We start from the raw sequence: 8,682 nt of genomic DNA on the forward strand, positions 1-8,682 counted from the left end.
GGGCCCTTCCTCAGCCCACCACTTGTGACAGTGGGAGCAAGCTGCCTCTCCAGCCTTCTACCCCACTTGGGCAGAGGAGACCCACACCTGAGTCACCTCTCTGGGAAGGAAAGGCCCCCTGCATGGGTTGGGAGCACTTGCTGAGTGGTGGAAGGGACCCTGGTGAAGGAAGAGGAAGACCTGGTGGAGGCAGGGGTCCTGACTTCTACACGGTTCAGGGTTTTTTGAAAATAGCCATCTGTTACCCTCTCTTCCTTCCGCCTGGTTGCTCAGGGCTGTCGGCACCCTTCTCAGTTCTGTACATCACTCCTCTTATTTTGCATTTCTTCTTCATCCATCTTGAAAACAAAAAAGCAAAGGCAACTGGGTACATGATATTCCACCACTGACCTCCCAGCTGCCCCACCCCTCTTGTCATGGCCCAGGAGCCACCTTCCATCTTCCCTGTCCGCACCCTCTTGTCCTACTTCCCAGGAGGCTGGGCCACCTCCTAGCAGCTACTGAGGCTGGAGTGGCAGCAGCCTGAAGCCAAGCCTTTGTGTCTGCTTTTGTCCTGCAGTGCCCAGCTCAGAGCAGGCATCCCCAAATAGCTGTAGAATGAGTGAAAGGAATTCCTTTGAAACCCGGGCTTTTCTGACATAAAAGTCAACACTAATTGGGTCTTATTTTCTTCAAAAGATTCTAGAGCAGCCGAATGTTTTCACACATTTGTAAAGGGTACTAAGAACCATGAAGATCTATCACTCTTTTTTTCTGTTTGCAAATACACTGTAGACAGGCGCATGGCACTCCAGAGGGGGCTGAGACAGCTGGGGGATCTGCCTAGAGGGTGACAGACCAGAGTGTGTCCCCATGAGCGAGGCAGGACTTTCCACAGGCCAGGCTTCTGGAAACCCCACGAGAAAACACAAAGGCAGAGTATGTCCAGGGGCTATGAAGCCAGAGGGCAGAGCTGGAGCCGGAGGTGTGGGTGGGTGCGGGGGGTCTGGTTCACTCTAACGACTTTTGCAAACGGAGGAGGGATCCCAGAAGCAATTCAGAAAGCCAGGTCTGGCAGTTTTTCTGCACAGGGAGTTGGGAGAAGAGAGAAGCTGTCAGTAGAGATCAGGTTGGAGAATTTTCCTTCTAGAATTCTCCCATATTTAAGAATAGACTGGATAACCTCAATGCCCCCAGGCAAGAAGGAACAAGATGATTCAATTCAACCAATATTTGTCGAACACTTATTACACACAATGCAAGAGGAAAATGTTGTACGCTGGTTAGAAGAAACTATTTCTGATTCTCGTTTTAAGCCACTCCTGAATTGAAGAAATCCAAACCAAACAGAACGCTAAGGAATTATTCCACTTCAAATGCCTGCCAATTCCTCAAGATGCAGCTTGTGACAGATACAAATAGATTCCAGGAAAGTACTTGCCCCTTCTCCCTGCAGACTTCATAGGCTCTAACATAAACAAGACAGGCAGCACGTTGTTTAGATAATTTTTTATGAAGGTATAATCCACGACTTAGTATATATTTCACTGTCAATGAAAAATTTACCTCTATTTAATTTTCTTTGAAAAATGAAAGTTTAAAATAAATGAGCAGATCTTTAACACAACCCAAGGAGCAACTTAGGTTTCTGATGACTTGGGACCCATTCCATAGTCTACTGGGTGTTCAGACCTAACTTAGAAACAGAGGAAAAGATTGGAAACTTCTGGAAGAAATCAGAGCATGGTTTCTGGGACTTATTAGGAAGTGTTTTTGGTATAGCTCTAGGACAGGTTTCTGCAATCACATCATGTAAGATGGCTCCAGGTATCTGAAATGTGCATTTATATGCTAATTTCATGCCAGAGTCCACCCACATAGAATCTAATGCCTGCTTAGACACCGCTGAGCTCCAGGAGGTTCCCAGTTCCATTATATCCAATATGAGAAAAGGTTTCATGATTTCTGGCATTTTCATTCGTCTCTTCTTACACTTAACATACATTTACTGAACATGAGTTTTGAATAGCTCCAGGCCTGATCAAACTTTGGGTGGGGTCACATGTACGTGTGTGTGTGTGTGTGTGTGTGTGTGTGTGTGTGTACGCACCCCCTCCCCAACACACACAGCAAACAGTGATAAAAATCCAGAAACTCAGCCACTAAAAGAAGGCCGCCAGAGAAGGCCCCATGGACTAGGATGAGACCTCTGACTTGGGTCTTAATTAGTTCAAGTGTACCAAGCATCTGACTCTGACCCCTGCCTATGGAAACATTCACACAAAGTCCTGAAGTGGAAAAGGATGTCATCCATCGGGCGCTGTCCAAAGCTCACATGGCAGGATATAAAGTGCACCCAAGCGCCTAAGATATACACTGAGCTGTAAAGTTTGCACTTGACCTTGCGGGTAACTGAAAGCCAGTAGCACCTCAGTCAGAACTAATGTGAAATGAGGGCAGGTCTCATTCCTGGTTGACAGTCACCTGCTACCTCGTGAGCACAGAGGAAGCAGAGGCTGGGTCTCTCCGATGACCTCCCTCCATCACACTGTGCGGAGCCGCAGGCCTGGAACTGAGTCCCGACCAGCCAACCGGGACACGCGTGTGAACCTCCTGAGCACTGCCCTGGGCAGTGGAGGTTTGCACCTTCCCATACCACATCCAGGGTTCCTGGACATCAGGAAGTGCCTTGGTTACATTTTGTAACTGGTGGCGCCAGACGAGCCACCTAGATTTGCACTAAATGTTCCCTGAGGGAAGGAAAAAGAACTCACTGCCATGAAAAGCACATTTCCCTAGAAAGGTTTTTGAAAAATTCATTAACTTATGGAAAAGCTGAAAAACTAGTATAATGAGCACTTGCATGCCCTTCGGCTAGATTCATTCATATACATATATATTCACCGGCACATGTGTATGTGTGCACATATATTTAAAGTAGGTTGCATAGTCACCCCTAAGTGGCTCAGTGCATCTCTTAGGAACAAGGACACTGCCCACACATTTACAGTAATGTCCCAATCATACCCATGGAAATTTGACATTGACCTAACTCTATCATAGTATATACCCACACTGAAATTTCCTTAATTGTTCCCAGATGTCCTGGATTCTTTAAATCCAGAATCCAAATAGAGATGAGGCGTTCCATTGGATGGCCAGGCCTCTGGTCTTCTTCAGTCCAGCACAATCCCTGCTTTTGTCCTTCCTGGAATTGGCATGTCTTATAGGAAGTCTCACACTCAGGATTTCTCTGTTCCCTCCTGGTTAGATTCGGGTTCAAGGTTTTTGGTGCGTTTCCTACCGTGCCTCGTTAGTCATGGGTCCCCCATCACTGGCTGAGGCCGGTTTCTTGGTGTTAGTGGGGACTGCCAGATCTCTATAAGATAAAAGTGATTTCCCCTCTTTATAATGGGTAGGACAAAAATCAATGTTCTGTTTATAACCTGTGGGGCAACAGCTGGAGACCATTAGAATGTTCTGGTTTCCAGCGATCTTTATCTACTCTTGATGATGACCTGGGCCTGGATCAAGTGATGGCTGCAACATGGTGGTTTTCTATTGTCATCCCTTCTACATTATTACCCTGGGTTTCCTTAGCAAAGACCACTCTGCTTCCCCAGGGCTGGAGAGCTGATTCATGGAGTTCAGTGTAAAATGAAACCAAAGAGAATTAAAGATGGCCCCAGTAGGGCATTAAACCATGCCCAGGGCCACATAACTGCAGTGGCTGCACACCCACGAAGCAGGCCCTGCCCTGGGATGCAACTCTGAACCCATGTGGAAGTGCATAGTGCCCTTCAGTGCCTCTGCTCTAACGTCCCCATGCCAACAACCAGGCTGGCCCCCTGTCACCTTGACACCTTCTAATGGGTTTTGAGGACTTTGTTCCTTTCTGCATTAATAAGATTTGTTCCTGCCTTGGCCCAAATCTAGTCACCCATTTCTCCAGAGTGGGGAGTGCTTGGTCAGAAAGCGAGGGTATGGGAATGCTAGCTGCTTCTGGTCCTCCTGGGGGGCCAAGGTCCAATGACAGCATGAGCTCATGATGACTCCTTTCATCCAACCCCACACAGGGCTCTTCCTCGCCTGCCCACCTCCCCTGCTTGTATCTGGGAGACGACAGGCTCCCAACCACCCTCTGAGTTAACACCGGTCCTCGTGACAATCCTGCAACTTTATCCTGGGAATGTATCCACTGGTGAGAACCTCATTTTCATGTAGCTTATCAAGTACATTTAGGCCCTCTGTTTGTATTCCATATTAATGGTTTGCCATTTTCCTTCTTTTTCCATTTTCTTTTTTGAATACAAAAGAACATTCACATAGCTCAAGACCGGACAAAGGAGTGAGCTGCTCGCCCTCACTTCACCACTTGCTCTTCACAGGCGGCCACTGGATGAGCTTTTGGTTTATCTTTCTCTGTCTCTTTTGGGGAAAAATAAGATTCTACACATTCAGGGAGCTTCCACCAAAGGCAGCCTGCTGCGTGTGCCCTTTGGCATTTGGCTTGACAAGCGCATTTTGTGACCTCATCAGCAAGCTCTGCATCTTCACTCCTCGCTCTCATGGCGGGAGGAGAGCGCACAGGTTAATAAAAATGTACTAGCAGAACCATCTATTAACAACAAAAAGCGCTCCTTCGGACATCAGTTTTTAGGACTTCTTGATAAAATGAGGGGCTGAAGCCACGCTCTCAGAGTCCCCTGCCCTCCCAGCAGCCTAAATTATTCTCCCAGGAAGGGCACAGTGTAAAACAGCAATAACCCTCCTGTCTCGGGAACTGAATTCCTATTTACTTCTGAACACCAGCAAAATTATTTTTTAGTTGCAAAAGTTTTCAAGGGCGTATTGAAGACCTGGAGCCTTGGGATGCAGAGGCTGCAGGAAGGAAAAGAGAAATAATTAACAGACCAGACATGGCTCCACATTCCTTCCAGCGTACTCAACCTGGAGACAGACGGAAAAGCCAAAGCAGGGGGGAAACGTTTATTTGGATGGTGAAATCTTTGTCAAAGGAAAACCTTCACTTATAGATCCTGCTAAACAGTACGTTTCCGCGGTGCATTGAAAATGATTCAATCTTCAGTTTGCGTCACATTTTTTCCCAGAAACACCCCTGTGTTTATTACATGTCTATCTGTGGTATCTGAAGTAGATCTTTTAAAAAGAATCGTAAATCTGTTGCTGAGGATTTTGGCAGCTGAACAGTATAAGGAAAGGGTGGGGAGGCAGAAACGAACCAGAAATTGTTGGTTTTTTTTTTTTTTTTTTTGAGATGCAAAGGAAATTCTATATTTTTTCTTACTGAATCTGGAAGGTGCCTCATTTTGGTTATGGATGCAAAGTGCTATAATACATGAACCTTATGTTACAATGCAGGTTAAAATGCTAGCTTTGAGGTAAGATCACTTGTCCCTTCCCAGTAATTTACAAAACATGAGTGACATTACAGCTCACACAGAGTAAAAAGCATTCCAATCAGGCTCGTGGTTTTCCCAACATCTTCATAAATTCAGTAATACTTAAATATTACCTACAAAAACCATAAAAAGGCATTTTGAAGTCTTGTTCTTAACCTGTTAGAAGCATATAGTAAATATGTGCTATAAAAAGCACCATTTTAAAAGCTGAATTTGTTTTATTATAAACTAGGTAGCACACACAACCAGGTGGTGTCTGCGTCTTTCTTTTCCCTTTAACCAAGGGTGACTTTCCATGTCTCAATACTCTTGGGACCATAGAAAGGAGAGTAGGTAGCCGTCTGCTGAGGTTCACACACTCATGGGTGGGTGTTGGGAATCAGATGGGCAGCCAGCTGGGGGTCCCTGCTTTGCTGGTATAGCTAGTGCGTGGCTGGGGACATGGGTGGCTCACAGTTGTGCAAAGGTACAAAATGTGAGCCTCTGCAAGGCACCATGCCAGTGCTGAGGCTCTGAGCAAATCTAATTATTAGCGTGAACGGAAGGTACTGTCATTGTTTAACTCATCCGACCTTTTAAATGGATAACCAACCTTGAGGCTTAATTGGATTTAAAAAAAAATCAATTTCTAGCCATTGCGTAGTGTTGAAATGAAGTGCTACATTCTCAGGCAAATATTAAATCAGTTTTGCTCAAGACTATTTCTTATTATTTACAACTTCATGATGACATTATCCATCTTGGTAAGTGTTTTGTGTACATATACACCTTTTATAAACAACCCCAAGCTCACGTGTATGTACACCAAGTCATGTCACAAAAGAATCATTATTTTCTGTCCAGCAGCAGGCTGACTCATCGGCAGCAATCTCTTCACACCAATTACACAAAAAACTGAACTGGGATAATGACACACCACTGTTTGCAAATCTCTCTTAGCTGCAGCCTGGCCTCATCTTTGTAATAAGAAAAAAAAAAATCCTTGAGGAAGCTTTTTACCAAATCACATCTTGACCATTAAATCTTTCTTGAAGAAGGTCATTTAATTTTATGGAAAGAAATGAACAATTAAAATGGCATAAGCAGAAATAGTGCTGGTCTGCAAATTAGAGAGCTGATGATTCTAGTTCCAGCTCTGAGTTACACTTTCAGCGTGACCTTGGTGAGTCCTGCTGCAGGCCTCAGTTTCCCCATCTGGAAAAGGGAGAGGCTTGGGGGTTTGAGTTGATGAAAATGGAGATCTAGGGCTGGGGATATAGCTCAATTGGTAGAGTGCTTGCCTTGCATGCACTAAGCCCTGGGCTCAATCCCCAGCACCACAGTAAAAAAGAAAAAGAAAAAGAAAATGGAGGTCTGTACTGGTGACCCATAGCTAAAGATCAGGCTAAAACATAAACAATTAAGAAAAAAATGTTTGATTTCCTCGAACCTACTTTGAGAAAAATACCCAATAGCGCATACCAGAGCCCTTTGCCTCTGTGAGGACATCTATAAAATGAGAAATCTAGTGATTACTAATGGTAGAATCTGGATGATTAGTTAAAAGCAATTATAGGATTACAGTTGACAAACAGAAAGTGCTAAACCCAGTGGTCTATTTTAACTGAGTCTGATTTCAATGTGCATTGTGTTGAATGGAGCCTCATCTAAAATGGTTCATTTTAGCCAGATTATGGAACGAAAGTGGAGGACCACACAATTATCCTGAGCATTCAGGACAGTCCAGAGAGCTAATTTGGACAATTGGACAAATGATTACTTTCTTTTGCCTCAATTGACCAGATAATTGTGTGTGCAAGTCTCTGCCATTTGGCTCTGTGGAATGTCTCTTTGTGTGGTAAGAAAACCCACAGACTGGTACAATGACAACCATCTGAGGTGTTGTGGAGTTGGGGACAAGATGCACAGTTGGTGCCCACCATCTAACTCTGAGTCCTAAACGGAAACCTCTGTGTGCCCACCCAGGGCCTTCATTAGCTCATTTTGATACCCATCAACTTGAAGGGGGCTGTTTTCCCTCAGTTTCAAAACAGAACTAAACAAAAACCCCAGGCACAGGGTTAAAGGTGCCATCTGGGTGGTCGAGAGGATTTGCAGATAGAAAAGCTAGGGATTTCAAAGGTGGGTGTGCATAAGGAGAGCTGCAATGCAAGGCTGACACTGGAGTGTGTGCACAGTGCCAAGTTCCAGGGTACAGCTAACATCTGCCTCCCCAGTCTTAGAAGAAATCGAAACTTCCCGTACTCATCAGTGATGTGCACCACCAAGAAGCAGGTATTCTTCCCTGCACCCAACTAATGACCGTCCCCTTCCCAGCAAAGGTCTTTCTGTATGGTTCCCATATGGTTTGATGAGAAAGAGAGACCCTGATGACCTGAGGCAGCATGTGGAGAAACACACTGGCCATTGTGTGTGGATTCAGGTCATGCTGGACAAGGGCACTTGTTTCTCTGCAACTACACAGTGGTAGCCATCCAGGGAAGACTGCGCTAACTTTGGGTTGACTGGACAACTAAACATGTAGGCTGTTTGCTACACTTGGCAGAGTAAATCTACATCTAGCCTTGCTCCCACGGTCAAGGTGAGCATTCAGAGGGGATGAGTCAATGCTCCACCACCTTCAGGTCAGGGCCTAAATCTTTGGAGTTCTCTGCTCAAGAGCAACCTTCTGGGTTTTATCTGACTGGGCTGGCAAGGTACTCCATTGGGAACATAACCCAAGAGGTTGCCACTCAGGAAGCACACACGCAGCCGAGCCTGCAGCCACCTTCCTGCCATGTCAGAATGGATGACTTCTTTAATGTGATCACCATTAGTTTGGATATCCTCAAATCTAGAGCAGAAGTCCGTCCTTTGAGAGTGGATCTTACTCTCAGGCAGAGACATGGCTGACAAGCAAATTGGGCGAACTCTAATTTCTAGTCAAAGAACAGGGCAAGGGTACGGGGGTGGCAGCGCTGCTGCTTCTTTGGTCTCAGGATGAAATGCCCAGTACCAAGGACACTACCTGGACTGTGATATTAAAGCAGCTCATACCCCATCCTGATTCACTGGCAAACCTTCTGCCAGCAGTGTCCATGTTGTAAGCCAGTACTTCCTGACAAAGGGCTACCCAGCCTTGCAAGGACCAAACAGTCTCGGCTTTGAGTCCAACTGACAAACAGTGTCCCTCAAGTTTTCAGTACAGCAGGATGGGAAAGGCGCAAGGCCATTTAGAAAATCAAGTGTCCCGAATCCTGTGTTTTAAGAATTACTTCAGGAACACTAGAGTTTCATGTGA

The sequence above is a fragment of the Urocitellus parryii genome, chromosome 6 (genome assembly GCF_045843805.1).
Source record: "Urocitellus parryii isolate mUroPar1 chromosome 6, mUroPar1.hap1, whole genome shotgun sequence".
NCBI classification, from domain to species: domain Eukaryota; kingdom Metazoa; phylum Chordata; class Mammalia; order Rodentia; family Sciuridae; genus Urocitellus; species Urocitellus parryii.